This window comes from Struthio camelus, chromosome 11, assembly GCF_040807025.1.
Source record: "Struthio camelus isolate bStrCam1 chromosome 11, bStrCam1.hap1, whole genome shotgun sequence".
NCBI classification, from domain to species: Eukaryota; Metazoa; Chordata; class Aves; order Struthioniformes; family Struthionidae; genus Struthio; species Struthio camelus.
In genome coordinates this window covers 2,225,985-2,240,527 of record NC_090952.1, presented here as the reverse complement: position 1 = coordinate 2,240,527, position 14,543 = coordinate 2,225,985, and the positions used below count along the sequence as shown (strand labels likewise).

The following is a 14,543-nucleotide window of genomic DNA, read 5'->3' as shown; positions in this document are numbered from 1 at the left end:
CAATGCAGACTGTTTTCCCTGTCAAAAGAGCAGAGATAGGATTTAACGCCGAATAACTGGTGTACATTAACTATCCCACTGTCAGATTCTCCTAGGGAACAGGATCTGTGATTTTTCTGCAAGGTAAACTAGGTGAGAACAACCCTGGCTGTGGTTATGATGTTGACTTCTATTACTCGGTAAAGTACAGCTGTCTTTTTCCACTGGAATTTCACAGTGTGACAACTACCATGTGTTCGGTGCCTTACTGTAAAAATGAAGCACATACTATGTGTCTGGGCATGCAATGACGATATCAAAGTGAATTAAGGGCAGAAAATGAAAGGGCTGCAGGTCCCTGCACACTAAACCGTTCCTTTGACATCTGAAAGGATCTCTTCCTACCTCACTGAGCGGCACCGAGATCCTGGATATACTTTTCCTCCTATTTATTTTAAAGAGAAGGGTCATTTAACAGTCCAGGCAGTCTTCAAATATAAATAACCTGTACAGCATATATGCCTGTTACCAAGGAATAAATTACATTTCTGGGTTCCCCTTCCCTTGTATCTCTTTGATGTTATTGCTTTGCACTTATATGTATGTATGTATATATGCACTTTATAAATAACAAAATAAACTTACCCAATAGGCTTTTTTACTGTATTAAAAACATCAGAATATCCACCCACTCTTCGGGACTAGAAAGTGGGGTTGGAGAGGGAACTAATCTAATCTATTTCTCAGCTGTATCGGACAATGGAAAAGCAAACACATTAAGAGTTGCTGCGAAGAAATTTAATCTCAACTTTTAAGTATCTCCTCCACTGTAATAATAATAAAACACCCCACGGATCTCATTTAAAGCCTTTGCCTGATGTACATGTCTGACTATCCTTGTAATCGCTATTGGTCTGTGCACAAGGAAGAAATGTTTCCTAACGCTACGCTCCTCTTCCTCGTGCGGGGGGACAGAAGACGGGTGGTTAAGGGCTGCGCTGTCCTCGGCCCCGACCCCGGGCGCCGCGGGCCGGTGCCCCCGGAGCACGTCGGGGCGCGGCCCGCGCGGGCCCGCGGCTTCGCCGTTCCCTGCCGGCCTTCCAGCCTCTCTCCTCCGCCGCCGCTCAGGCAGACACGGCGCGCCCGGGGGCAGGAAGGGGCGGCCGCGGGGCGGTACCGCCCGGCCCGGCCCGGCTCCGCGGCGCCCGGCCCCGCTGGAGCCTCCCCGGCGCGCCCTGGCTCGGTGCCACCGCGGCGGGGCGGGCGGGGGGAGCGCGGCCCCGAGGCCGCCGTGCCTGGTGCTGCTGCGCTGCCTCACCTGCGGCGGCGGGCAGGGCCGGCGGCGGCGGCGGCGGCGGCGGCGGCGGCGGCGGCGGCGGCGGCGGGAGGGCGGGGGGGCGGCAGGGAGGGCGGGCGCGAGGCAGGGCGGAGGCGGCGGGAGCGCGGCGCCCGCCTCCCGCCCCGCGCTCCGGCTGCCGCCCGCGCCGCCGTCTCCCCCGCGCCGCCGCCGCCGCGTCTCCAAGATGCCCGGGCAGCGGCGGGGAGGCTGCCGCAGCCCGCTGGTAGGTTGCGGCCCCGGGAGAGCGGAGCAGGGCGGGCGGGTGCCGCCCGGAGCCCGCGGGAGTACCGGGGCCCCGGGGTGAGGGTGCCTGGCCGGTCGCCGAGGGGGCGAGGGCGCGGGGTGGCGGGCAGGGCTCGGGTCCCCGGCGCTGCCGTTGCGATTTTGCAGCAAGCGGCGCAGAGCGGAGCGGGGGCCCGCACCGCCCCGTGCTTTCCCGGCCACGGCGCTGCCAGGGGCTCTCGCCCTGCCCGGAGCCGGCGACGCCCGGAGCCGGCGGCGGCTCGGTGCGCAGGCAGCTCTGCCAGCTGCGAAGTGTGTTTGCAAATGCTCCTAAGCATCTTCCGCTCCTCGGTGGGGAAGAACAGAGGAGTTTGCGCTCGGCGCCCTCCCAGCCTTTTTCCCCTTCCACGGGAGGAAGTTCAGGTGCGCCGAGTCCATCCTGCAAGACCAGCCAACGCGAGGTGCAGTGAGACGTCCCCTTTCCTTCCTAGCCGTTTCTGTTTGCTCGGAACCATCCTAGTATGAAACAGCTATTTGTTTGCTAGTTGGCCTTCAGGCTGGCGAGCCGGAGAGGACAAACTTGCCTTCCCACTCCAAGCTCTCCGTGCCAGCCAGTTTAGTTAGCATCTCCCACCCTTTTCCTGATTTTCCAGGTAGTGTGCGCGTGTGTCACATCCTTTCTGCCTCTCAGCCTGGCGACTACATTTTAAATCACTGCGTTTTCAGTTTCAGGCTCCCACTGCTGTCAGCAGGGAGCCCTGTGCAGTGTGGCTGCTTTCTGGTTGCTCCAGTTTTCGTTGCTAGCAGTGTTTCACAGCTTTAGCGATGATAAAGTTTAGCTAAATTGAAGTTAAAAGATAAGGGGGTCTCCCGAGGCTGGCGTCTTCAGAAATCTTCTAGCATTCTTGCAAAGCAAGGCGGAAAGGGGCACGTGTAATGTCTCTAATAATGCTAACCCCTCTGTCTCACTGAGAGACTGTGCAATATTTCATGGGATATTGCTCTACCATTTAATTGACTGTGCAGGACTGATATTATTGCTAGTCCTGAAGTGTAGCGTATTTTGGTTGCATTAAGTATCTGACAAGTTGTTAGAAAATGTGGCTGAGTGACACTCAAGACTTGAATTCCTAGTCTTTAAGCTTTATTTATGTCTCTTGCCTCCAAAAACATATCAACTGCATATTTTATTGCTCTGATGTGCACAGCTAAAGATGTTTGTAACGTAGTTCACAGGCGGCAAATGGCCATTCCATTGAATGGGTTGTAGAGCTTTTGGAGAGGGCAAATGTGTCTTGTTGCCCTACAGTTTTCTCAAGTCCTGACACGCTGGGGTGTTAATGGCTTCAACTGTGCCTGTTCTGTCTGGCTTTTGCCCAGGTCTTCTCCCGCTCTGAAGCAAGCTCTAAAACCTCGGCTGAGTCTTTGTTGTTGAAAGCGGCTTCAAGAAGACCGTCTGTCTTTGAGTAGCTGCCGTAGCTAGAACGAAGCTGGCAGCCTGTACCCACGAAGGCTCTCTGTATCGGCACGGAGTCATCGTTTGCTCCTAGACAGTGTATTGTCTTACAAGTGAGGTCACTGCTGGACAGCATGCTGGGAATTTGGGAAGCGGTGCCAACTGCTTGTCGTGCTGTGCGTGGGACCGAGACGCGTCGAGTTGGGGTCTGAACTGCTTCTTGAACCTTCTAAGAAGAAGAATGGTGCCCTTCCTTCCTTATCTCCCCCCACTCCAATGTGATCTGGGGATCGGGGGCAGAGGCGTCGAGGTCCTGCACGGCCCGGTTTGTGGCAGAGGAGGGCAAACTAGTTGGGGGATGTGGGGTAAGATGTCTGTGGAATAAACAAAGGCAGGCTGGTGAGTGCAGAGCTTCGTGGCTTCTGCGGGTGCTTTGGTCTCTGTGCTGGGGTTGTCGCTGCTGCATTTAGCCTGCTAGGAACGCGCTCAGAGCTGTTCACTTGGCTTTTTCTTCTTGTGAATGGGCAAGAAATAAGGGGGAGGGGAGGCCGTGAACGCAGGTTTATTTGTGGCATTTGCCCGCTGGGCGGTAGTGTTGTAAGGCTGCGATGATCTCTGTTCCAGGGGGCTATTCCACAAAACTACTTCTGGGAAACCAGCTCGGAAAAGGCAGTGAGTGGGGATAAAAATACAAGGAGGAAGAGCAAGTGTCAGCGATAGAAGCAGTTGCATTGATTCAGGCAGGTGGTGTTATTGCTACAGAGAGCCCTGGGTGTGCCTGCTGCTTTACAAACAATTAGAGACAGGTCTGTGCCCTGCGGAGCCTTTTGCGGCATCAGGTGAAAGTAGTGCGTACAGTGAGTGTCCGAAAAGTTGCACTGCCTGTTTTGTAAACGTTGCTTTAGAAAATGAAATTATGCTGCAGTGTATGATAAATTCCCTTGAAGGGTCTGCTTGCATGCGCAGTGTGATCTGATGGCCTCATTGGCAAAGGCACAGTGTTGGGGGGGGGATGCTAACAGTTTGTATGTGATTGCATATATATATGTTTGTAAACAGGGGTGGGATCGTCCTTGAGACAAGAGAATGGTTGACTTTTTTTTTTTTTTTTTAATCAGGACTCTATCATCTCCTCTTTGGGCTGGGGAGGTATGTTTCCAAGTCTGCACTTGAATTTTTCATCCGGAATCCCCTAGCGTTTGGCTTCAGGTGCATTTGTGTGCAGTCAGTGGTTGGGGCTGCTGCTGGGAGTTGCTTGGCCAGCCGGAAGTACGGAGTGTTTTGCTGAACCTGTCATGTCTCAGGTCAGCTACTGACTTTTGACAGTTCTCGCATCTCAGGGCTGCTCTTTTGCAATGTGGCTGGTAGTCTGAGAAACTGTGGCTCTTGGCCGTCCAGGCAGAGAGGCTGGATCTCTGCGGATCCAGAGATGTGGACTTTCAGTGCACAGCCTTTTCTTTAAAAGAAGCAGGAACGAAGCATGATTTTGTACCTCCGTAAAGAGTTACCACTTCTGGTAGACTGAACCTACCTTCACTTGCTCGAAATCTCTGTCTTAGACTGGTGCTCCCCTCTTGGGACGAGCTAGCACAGTATATCAGGGGATGATGTGGCTGCAGAGAACAACTGGATGCTTGGGAGAGCAGCCTCTTGAAGCTATCTTGTGCTCGCTCTGATGTAGGCTCAGAGCAGATTATGATCATTCTTTATTATTACAACAGGGCTCTTTCAAGCAGCTTTGGCATGGAACCTGCCAAATTTGTGGCGCCAATAGCCTAGGTCCGCGCTGTCGAGAATCTGCCCCTCTGCCTCCCCAAAGCAGCTGGGGTTCGGGTGCTCCAGGACCAACATCGAGTCCAGTGACTGCTCAGTTTGCTTCCAGGCCCTTTTGCAGCCTGCTGAGCAGTGGAGAAGTTTCTGCTCTGGTTCAGGGAAGCTTCCGACACTGCTCACATAACGTACCGCGCACCTAGCCCTGAGCGTCGTCCTCAGAAAAGAGCAGTCTCGGCGAGTTCTGGGGTCTGTTCTCATTGCCAGAGCTCAGGTAGGGCTTGAACCTGTGCTTTGTGGGCACCCCAGTAAAGTTGTCTGCTTCTTTTACTTGTTTTTAATGCCCTCCCCCACCCCTTTCCAAAAAAAAAAAAAAGCATGTCGGAGCTGAACGAGAGCCTGGCTTTACTGTCATCTATTGTAAATGAGCAACTCCGTTGGCCTCTCTGATTAATGGGCAGAGTACGTGGCAAGGAAGCCAGCGGCTGACCTCCTTGGCTGTGTGTTGGAGCTCGATTGCTAGCTGCTCAGTCCCGTCCGCGCAGAGCGGTGGCACCAGAGCGGAGCTTAGGGTCTCAAAGATGCCGGGGCAGGGAGGTTTCGGGAGGGAGAATGCAGCGTTTGTGTGCCGCTGAAAAGCTACATTGTGCTGCGCGAGGGCAGCGCGGCTCCGACCCGGCAGCTGCCGGCAGCTCTCCGTGGGCAGCGGGGTGGCGGGTGGGTGCTGAGCCCCGCGCTGAGGCTGGAGCCTGTTTCGTCCTTGGAAGCGATACGGAGCCGGAGCTCTGCGCCCTGCAGACCCTGCTTCGTCATGACGAGAGCGTAGGGGCTGGAGGGGACGGGGACCCTGCCAGCTTGATTGAAATGTATAGCAGTTGTTGGCTTGGGCGGCCTGCCCTCCCCCGCGCTCCTTGTCCTCGGCCCAGAGCAGGCTGGCGCGCCGACGGCAGCAGAATAGCTCCTTTTGTGAGTCTGCCGTTTCTCAGGAAATGGGCTATTGTGTTTGCTGGTACGGCCAAGGCTCCCGTCTTCTCCCTTTCCTCGCTCTGTCTGGGTCTGTGGTGACACGCAGGCTGCCCTCGGTCCCTTCCCGGGCGGGCAGCGCGACGCCCTGGCGCGGCTTCGCGGCCCCGACCTGCCAGCCCGGCGCGTGCCAGCAGGCCCTTTGGCTGGGAGCGGGTTTTGGGGAGAGCCTTTCCCTTGCTCCCTGCCTGTCTGGCCGACCTGGGGTTCCTGGCTTGGTGCTGGACCCGCGGTTGTGCGCCCACCGGCGCCGCGGGCCGGGGCGGCGGAGGGAGCCACGAGCTGCTGCCCGGCACCAGCCTGCCCTGGTGCCGGCGTGTGGCTGGGTGACGGAGAAGTTGGCCCGCCCAGCCGCCCCTCGCGTGCCACGTTTAAGCCCTTTGCCCTGCTGTAGTCCGCCCGTCAGGGCTGTGCCGCTGTGCTCCGTGTTCAGGAAAAGCTGTTTGCTTTCCCTGGGGAGGTCAGGCAGGTACGCATGCAAACCTGGGCCCCCTTTTGTCTTCTCTTACTGCTTTCAGCGTGGTAGTGCTGGTGTGCCTTTGCGTAGCTTGCTTGTCCCCGGCGTCACCAGCGGGGCCTGACTTCCTCACTTAGCAAACAAACCTGGCGTGCCTTTGAGCACCGGCAGGGGATGGCCCTGCGCCACCTCCTCTCCCCCTGCTCCGCTCTTGCCTTTGAAATCCCCTTGGTGGCCGGGGTCGTGCTTCCCGTTAGCCCAACCGCGCGGGGGACGCGGAGCCACACGGCGCTCTAGCCGGTACGGCTGGGAGCGCGGCCTTCTCGGGGGAGCGGCCGAGAGCTGCCTCCGCCAGCCCCCTGGCGCCGCGCACCCGGAAGAGGCCGCTGGGGAGGCCGCGTGCGGCGCCATCGCGCTGCCCGCTTCCCCCCGTCCTTACGTACCCGCGTGGACAAAGGCGGATGTGCTCCAGGGCAGAAGTTGCCTCCCTCTCCACCCTGCGCTCCGCCTCCGCGAGGGGTGGCTTGTGGCCGTCTGGGCTCCTCTTGGTCTTCTTGGAAGTTACTTTAGGGCATTTGGAGGGTGTTTGCCAAAGAAAGCCCTATTTATTATTTAAAACTGTGCTAGCTGGGATGCTTCCAAGTGGAGGAGCGTGCTCGGTATCGTACTGCAAACAACCTGTCTCAATAAATGGACATCCGTTCTTCCCCAGCTGCTGTGTTTCAGCAAATGCTGCTGCTGATCTGGTTTGATTTCCTCCTGGGCTTTCCTTGAGGGATTTCCAAGGAGCTTTGAAAGGAAGAGCATACAGGTGGTATATAGTTTGAATATGATCTGTCAGCCAGAAGGCCCCATGGATGAACTGAGGCACTACCACTGGAAGTGAAAAATGATGCTGGATCTTTCACTTTCAAAATTTAAGAGCAGAGAGACTAAATGGAAGGGCTTTTTTCTACAGCTGTTGCAGAGCTGGATGCTGTAGGCTCTCAGGTCGTAAAGCTGTGTTATATACGTGTCGATCCGGGCTCTGTGCTTGTGAGGGAAAGGGAAGGCACAGCAGACTGGAAAAAGCCAAGATGAGAAATAATAGGAAACCTGATGCATCAGTGAGAAACTGAGGGGCAAAGCAAATAGATGCTTTTGGTAGATCTCATAAGGAAACATTTTGCAGGTGTGTTTGCCAGCTCTGCATTTGTGTGGCTTTCCATACCTGTGCTGCCGGAGTACAAAGACTTGCCTGCTTTCTGTGAAGTGGCTTGGGACCTTTAAATGAAAGGGGCTCTATGCATGTGCAAAATATTACTGTTATTATTTATTACTGAATTCATGTCTAATAGTGAAATGAATTGTTAGGTCTGTTTATTTCCCACTTTACGGGCACAGTAAATAAATCACATTGGGGTAATGGCCTAGAAATTAAGTTTCATTTTAATAAGCAAACCCAGTTTTGAGTGGTTGACCAAAGGGGGGAAAAATATATTAACTTCAGACAGCAAGCAGAGATCTTTCTGATGGAGAATTTCAGCGTAGCATAATGAACGTAAGCTGGCAGAAGATCTATATGGGAGTAAAAAGAGAAAACAGGCGTACACACACAAATCTCTGAAACGCAGCCGTGCAGCATCCTTCAGCAGTGAGTCGGAGATGACATGGAATAAATGAGCTTTTGATTTTTCAAAGGAACGTGGGGTGAGTTAGATGTGTTTCATGGGCAGTCATCAGAAGAATCCCACGAAATCTGGTTGTGTAACTGGGCTGATTAAAATTAGGCAGCGTGAGACCATCTAATTAGGCTCAAGTACCTAAAACATACTGTGGTCTGGGGAGGCTGTGCAGCACTGCGGAGTGCAGCACTGACATTTGAGCATGCTAACGCGAGGCTTTTAGCAGCCTGCGCTGCCGGAAGGCTCCTTGTTGCAAGGGAAAGATGGGTGTTAGAACAGCCTCCTGGAAGCCCCTGGAGATGAACCTGTCTGGTTTTACTCTCCCACTTCCCTGCTGTGTGTCCCAGGAGGGAAGGAAGGATTTGAAGCTTTTTCTTTGAGCTGCAGAGTGACTTGGCTAACGCTAGCTAAAAGGAGCAGGCTGGGATTTTCATCGTGTGCTGTGCTGACTCAGCCTGCTGCCAGCGAGGGTCCTGCCGGCCTCCCGTTGCCTGTTGGAGGAGCACAACGGTGCTGCTGCTGCACGCACCTGCAAATCCCACTGTCTTGCACTTGCGTGATGGTGGATGTAGGCATCAGCAGCTTGCAGTCACGCTGCCTGAGATGGTGCAGTGCCCCAGGTTTTGCTTGGGTAGGTAGTTCCTGTGCGTGGGGGAGCCGGGGCAGGCACGGGAGGCAGCTAGCTTCATGTCCATCCGGCCGATGCTACAAAGCCCCAGGGCTGGATCTGCCGCCTGCGCAAGGCTCCAACACACGTTTGAGGACTGAGGAGGGCTGCAGAAGGGGCTGTATCCTCCTCAGACCTGCCTTCGGAGGGCTGAGCTAGTACCTCCTGGCTGATCCCTGCCCTGGTACCGTGGCTTTGTATGAGGTACCTACACCTTTTATTTCTTCTGCCCAGTTTCTCACCTGGGAGTCTCTGGGAATTTCTTGGGCCTGATGGGATAGCGTGGGTGCCCCATGGGCCCTGGGGAGGAGGGAGAAAGCGTGCTGCAGCTGTGTCCCCAGCACGGGGCAGCGGCTTTAGCACTTGCCCTGCAATGCGTAAGCTTAGGAGAGCTGATGCCTGTGTGCTGGTTTAGTGGCAAAGACCTAAACTGGCTTATGAACCTGTGTGGTTATTTGCCAAAGGTGATGCTGCTCCTCGTGGTTATTTGCTGGGACCATCAGTGGAGCCCAGACACCTCCGATCATGGAGCAGAGCGCCATGACAAAAAGGCCTGCCTGTAAATGCCTTGTGGGAGTGTGAGGCTGGGCCTTGGTAGCTCAGGAGGTTGGTGTGGAGGCTTTTTGAAGGTGCAAGACCGCACGGTTGTGCAGGAACCCTGGGAATCAGGAGAAACTGGCTGTGCGGTGCCTCTGCCAGGTCCCAAGTCTGTTTGCGCAGCACTGTCCTCTGAAGGAGCAGCAGGCATCCGCACTTCTTCTGTGCCTGACCTTCAGTTGCATAAGGAAAACACTGGTCAAATCTGTCTGGTCTGAAAAGTTCTTCCGTGGGCTGAAGGAAGCCCCCAGGCAGAGGTCAGACGGGGAGAGGCCCCAGCTCTGAAAAGGGTTAAATGTTGTGCTGATGCAGATGTGCCCTGAGAGGCAGATGTGCCCCCTCATGTATGTGAGAGAGAAATAGCTCGACTGGGATTAAGAAAACTTTGTATTGAACAGGAATGCCCTGCCAGCATGCGGGTGCCAGAAAGCAGCAAAGATGTCTCTTCAGGTGACATTTTACTGTGTATGCTGACCATTTGACTTAGGAGCGCAGGTGGACCTTCAGGATCGCGGGTGACAAGCTGGCAGCTGGTGCTGTGCGCAGATCAGAAGCTCCTAGTTTGCGATCTGTCTCTGAGGCTGCAGGGAAAGAGAAATGCTTCCAATTCTTCCGGTTATGGGTGAGCTGAGTGAGGGGAAAGCAGCCTGCATTTAGCACTTGCTAAAATAGTAATTTTAGCCCAGTGCACGTAAAGGTAGTGGTGGTGACTAGAGGAGTCTTATTCTGCATAGTCTATCTAGCTCTCCTACCTGCTTAGCTCCGAGAAAAAGAAGTGTGCAGCTGTGGCCAAGACTTAAGCAGATTTGCTGAAGGAACCACGGGAACTAGGTCCTGGGCTCCAGCTCTTCAGTGCTGGCAGAGGGGCATCCTGGGGAGTGGAGATCCAGGGTATGCTTCTGAGTAGAAGGTTTTCCCAGGAAAACGACATCGAGCCTGAGGACGTAACATGCCTTTTGGGTTCGTGGCCAGAAATGATTTGATTACAGGGTGCTGATTTCTTCACATGGAGAAAATGCCAGGTGTAGAAAGAATCTTGAGCAGAGAAAGGTGTAGAAAAAAGAAGCTAAAGTTGGACAATTCAGATGAGAAACAAGGCATGGGTTTCTAATGATGTGCGTGACTAATTAAATCTAAGGGAGGTGACGATTTTCCAGGAACTTGCCCTGTCTAGGTCCAAAGGCATCCAGGGAATGGGCGAAGTGTCAAGCCAAATGAGAACTGGGGGCCAAATGCAGTGGCCTCTGTTACGCCTGAGATCAGGCTGTCAAAGACCTTTTGGCCTTGAAACTACTGATCTTGGAGTCGCCCAAGGGCTCAGCTCTGGGTTTCTGCCAGCTGGGAACGGGCTTGGAGCCTTTTGTTGTCTGTGATGAGTTGGTGTCCCTCTTGGACTCCCATAACGGCCGGCACCTTAGCATTAAGGCATCCCCAGGGATGGTAATGTGAACGTTGTGGAGTGAAGGACCTGCCAGTGTTCGCATCTGTTTTTGTGGGGTGTCTCTGCCTCTCATTTTCTGAGACCTCCCTGGAGCTGTGCAAAGCTGCGCTGTCCTGCCCTGCCAAGAGTCACTCATAGGTTACATTTGAAGAGGGCTGTGCTGCCTTTTCCCAGTTTTTTTGTGTTTGCATAGTGCCTCCAGCTTGGAGGCTGGTGACCCTTCTGTATTTGCAGTGCAGTACAAATGCTGGTTGAACTCTGAAAAATTGCATTCGCTTCCCCAAACGAGATGCACTCTGACTTGGTATTCAACAAAGCAGCAGCATAACAGCAGTGTGGCTGTGCATCGTGGTCATGCAGGGACAGATTTGGAAGTGATTTTAAGTGAAAGCAGTACAGGGAGTCAAGAAGAGTGTGTTAGCAGGATGATGGGCCAAAAAATTGGCTTCTGTCAGTTGGTTAATAATATGGCCTGAGGTGACAGCAGGATGCACAAGGCACTGTGGCAGAAGAAATCCAGAAACTCTGAATTGTTACAGAAATTTATTGGCTCAGTCTGTATTTAAAAAAAAAAAAAGTTATTTATCGTAAAGCATCAACACATTCTTAAAGCTGGCTCTTCCGAGTCCTGGAATCCTTCCGACATCGCAGTCCCTGGAGTAGCGTGCGCACACATTGTCTGTCTCTGTAACTTTATATGTAAACACTGCAAGCTCATTTAAGCAGCGTGCGTGTTGTAAAGTATTTTTCAGTTGATCAGTTTGTTCTAGCGCCTGCTCTGTGTTCTTGTCGCCCTGTGACTCCACTCCAGAGTCAGACGCACTGAAGCAGCAGGCGCTTCCCTAGAGCTGGAGCATTTGTACAGGGCCTGGAGCAGCACAGAGCAAGGACCCGGACCTGGCTCTGAAACTCCGCTCCTGTGTTCTCTTTGAGCTTGCAAGATCCTGATCTTCAGCAGAGTGCTAGAGAACAGGCCAAAAACAATTGCATTTGTTTAGCAAATTAGCCCTGATTTCTTTTGGCTTGCGCTTTGCCTCATGGTATATTTGCAGCATGCTGGGACCTGGCCTCAGCTTTCTGCAGTGATGCCTTGGTCCGCCTGGGTTGTTGTTTTCCTCCCAGAAATGAGCTCTGATTTTGCTTGGAAGTTTTCCCTGGATGCTGGTGGTTCTGTCTCTTGCTGCATGAGGCTGGAAGCTTTGACGTGCTTGTTGGTAAGGAGGAATGAGCTGGACTGGGCTTTGTTTTGCAGAAAGTTGTTAGGTGCTCAGTTGTACAACTTGGGGCCTTGTTCGGTGACAAGCTGTCCTGGCCACAAGCATTTATTGTCTTGCTTGACTCATTTCTTTTCCACTATGACTGGTGAGCAGGGTAGGTGCCTTCTGAGATCTGTGCTGACCCCCTGACCATACCTGAGCTTCTCCTGAGCTCTTGGTTTGCTGTGCTTCACCTCTCAGACCTGCTTTTCTCCCAGGATGTTGCCTGTTTCTTCATATGTGAAGGCTAGGTTGTGTGCTTTCCCTTTCCCTTTCAGGGATAGACTCCTCTTGTTTATCCTCCCTAGGATTTTACTGTGTTTTCTTCTCAGCCTCTAAAGGCTGACTTGATGATTCCTGGCTCCCCGTTTTTCCCCACAATAATCTTCCTCCTTCCCTTTGTCTCCTAGAAGCATGCAGCTTGCTCACCCCCAAATCTCCTTGACTCCACTCCTCCCTTTTCCCCTGCCCTTCTGCTGCTCTCTCTTCCTCTCCGTTGCAGCCAGAGCCTCCTCTGATAAGACATACTGCAGCAGTTTTCCTGGCCAGGTCAGGAGGTTGTCCTTCTCATGCCCCAGTAGAGATGCTCTATCCTGTGCTCTGTTTGTTGTTAGCAGTATGGGCTTATCTGAGCTCTTCCTGTTTCTCTTCCCTTCTCTCTTGGCATCTTTGCCCCCAGTGTTTTCTCCCTGCCTCTTTCTTGCTCTCTCTCATCTCTTCTTAACCCCTTTGTGGTTGCTCTCCCCATTGCTAATGCCTCCCAGATCTGTGCAGGCGTGAGTCTCAACGGCTTTGCACCCTTGCCCTTTCTTCTTCCAAGTATTTGTTGTCCTCCTTACCCTGGGGTGAGTCCCATTGGCCTCCTGGCTGCTGCTTCTGTGCTGTGCCAGGGCTACATCCTGCACAGTATCCTAGCTGCAGTTTCTGATTTGCTGTCCCTCCCTTCCCATGCCCAGGCTAGCATCTCATTTGTTAATCCAGCTGCTTCCAGCTTGATCCTCTCCCTCCTGCTACTGCAGCTGCCAGCTGCCGATAGTCTTGTTGTTCCCTCCAAGTCCCATTAATGTCTTCCCTTCTGCTCCTGCACAGAGGTCAAACTTTTGCCCTTTAGCGTGTGACCCAGCTGTCCCTGCCTTGTCTTTGTGCATGCATGCCTCTTCTGCCCTGCACGGATATCATTCCTTGCTTGCTATTCCCCTTTCATCCCTGTTTGCTGCCAGCTCTGTAATCCCTTCCTGATGCTCTTTGATTCTTCTTCACGCATCCCTGCAGTTCCTTTGGTGAGAACCTCTGCAAGAATCTGAAACTTCCTCAAACTCCTGCCAAAATTTCTGTGTCAGTGCTGGATTGCAACTGCCTGCGGTAGGTGCCATGCCTGTTCATGTGCTCTCACGCTGCAGAGGCTGTTGCACCTCTGTAGAAATGTGCTTCTAAGGAGAAACAGCTCTGCTGTGCTGTTGTCGCACACTAACTTGCTAAGTGTCAAAGTGAGCAGTGAAGAACTGTTGTGTGCATTTCCAGGGTTCCCATGCACCAGTTCTGCACAGTGACAGGGACAAACCGAGTCCCTGAATGTTTGCCGAGGGAGCACAAAATGCACAGAATAGAACTTTGAAACGCAAAGCCAGAGTGCCTAGCTCTGCTGCTAAGAAAACTGTGGTGAAGGGATTGGTAAATCTTGCACCCCCCGACATATTGTTCTTGTGCACTGACAACTTCCAAGCTAAATGTAGTGAGGTTGTGGCTTCTGCTTTCAGTGTCTGAGAGATGCTGAAATGCAGTGTTAGGCTGCATGTGTTCCAGCTGTGAGAAACTGCATATAGTGTGAAACTTAAAAGAATTTGTGAGAAAAATACTGCACTGGTCTTTGATTTTTGTTATGGTTTTAAAGAAGGGAGCCCAAGTTCTGGCTGACATCAGAGGTCCCTTATTTGGTTGCTGGCTGCTGTGCTGGCTGCTGTTGCTTTTATAGCCTCGTTCCCCCCCCCAATGTGTTACACGTTTGCTATTTTCTGGGCTGAAATATTTCATCGGATTTTTAATCCCTTTTGTCCGATTCCTAAAATCATTTAACAGCACTTCCTCTGATGAATGATTATCAACCAGCTTTATCATACTGGTTGCTGGGAGGTGATTCGGACCAGTCTGTGCAATAAGAAGGTCATTAGTGGCACAGTGATGTGTGTCCTGGAGATCAACGTGCCGTAGAGCTGGCATCTCCACAGAATGCAGACAGGCGATAACGCTCACCGCGCTGGGGCTGGCACCGGCAGAGCAGGACCTGGAGCAAAGTTGGAATGAGTGTTTATCGCAGCCTGAGCTCCTGCATGCCTTGGGAGGAGGCTGCAATGCAGGAACCCAGCGTTCTTCGGTGCTTCCTGTTTCTTTGCTCTTTTATGCACGTTTATTCTCACCCAAATGAGTCAAAGTGCCATCTCGGAGAGGCGAGCCTGGCATTAGGAGACGACAGAGGCAGTTCAGTTTCTCGCTGGGCTTCTGCTGATGGTGGCCTGTTTCTGGCTCCTGCTGCTGCTTGGGCTTGTGTCCGAGATGTGGGGGTGACAAGGCAGCTCCCACGCTGGCCCTGGTGGTGTTTCTGCATGTAGGGATTCACTCTGCAGTTGGGTTTTGTGGCCTGGTGAACTGATGCATTGGTAAAAATAGCTTGAGCT

General features: G+C 53.1%; 1 protein-coding gene across 2 annotated transcripts in view; it reads left to right on the top strand.

Annotated features, from left to right (window-relative positions):
• Window positions 1-1,415: 1,415 nt before the first annotated feature.
• MID2 (midline 2) overlaps window positions 1,416-14,543 on the top strand; it is a 178,215-nt gene continuing 165,087 nt past the window's right edge. For both annotated transcript variants that reach the window (XM_068957047.1, XM_068957044.1), the window contains exon 1: window positions 1,416-1,541. The gene's annotated coding sequence lies outside the window, so the exon portion shown is untranslated. The remainder of the gene's footprint in view (window positions 1,542-14,543) is intronic.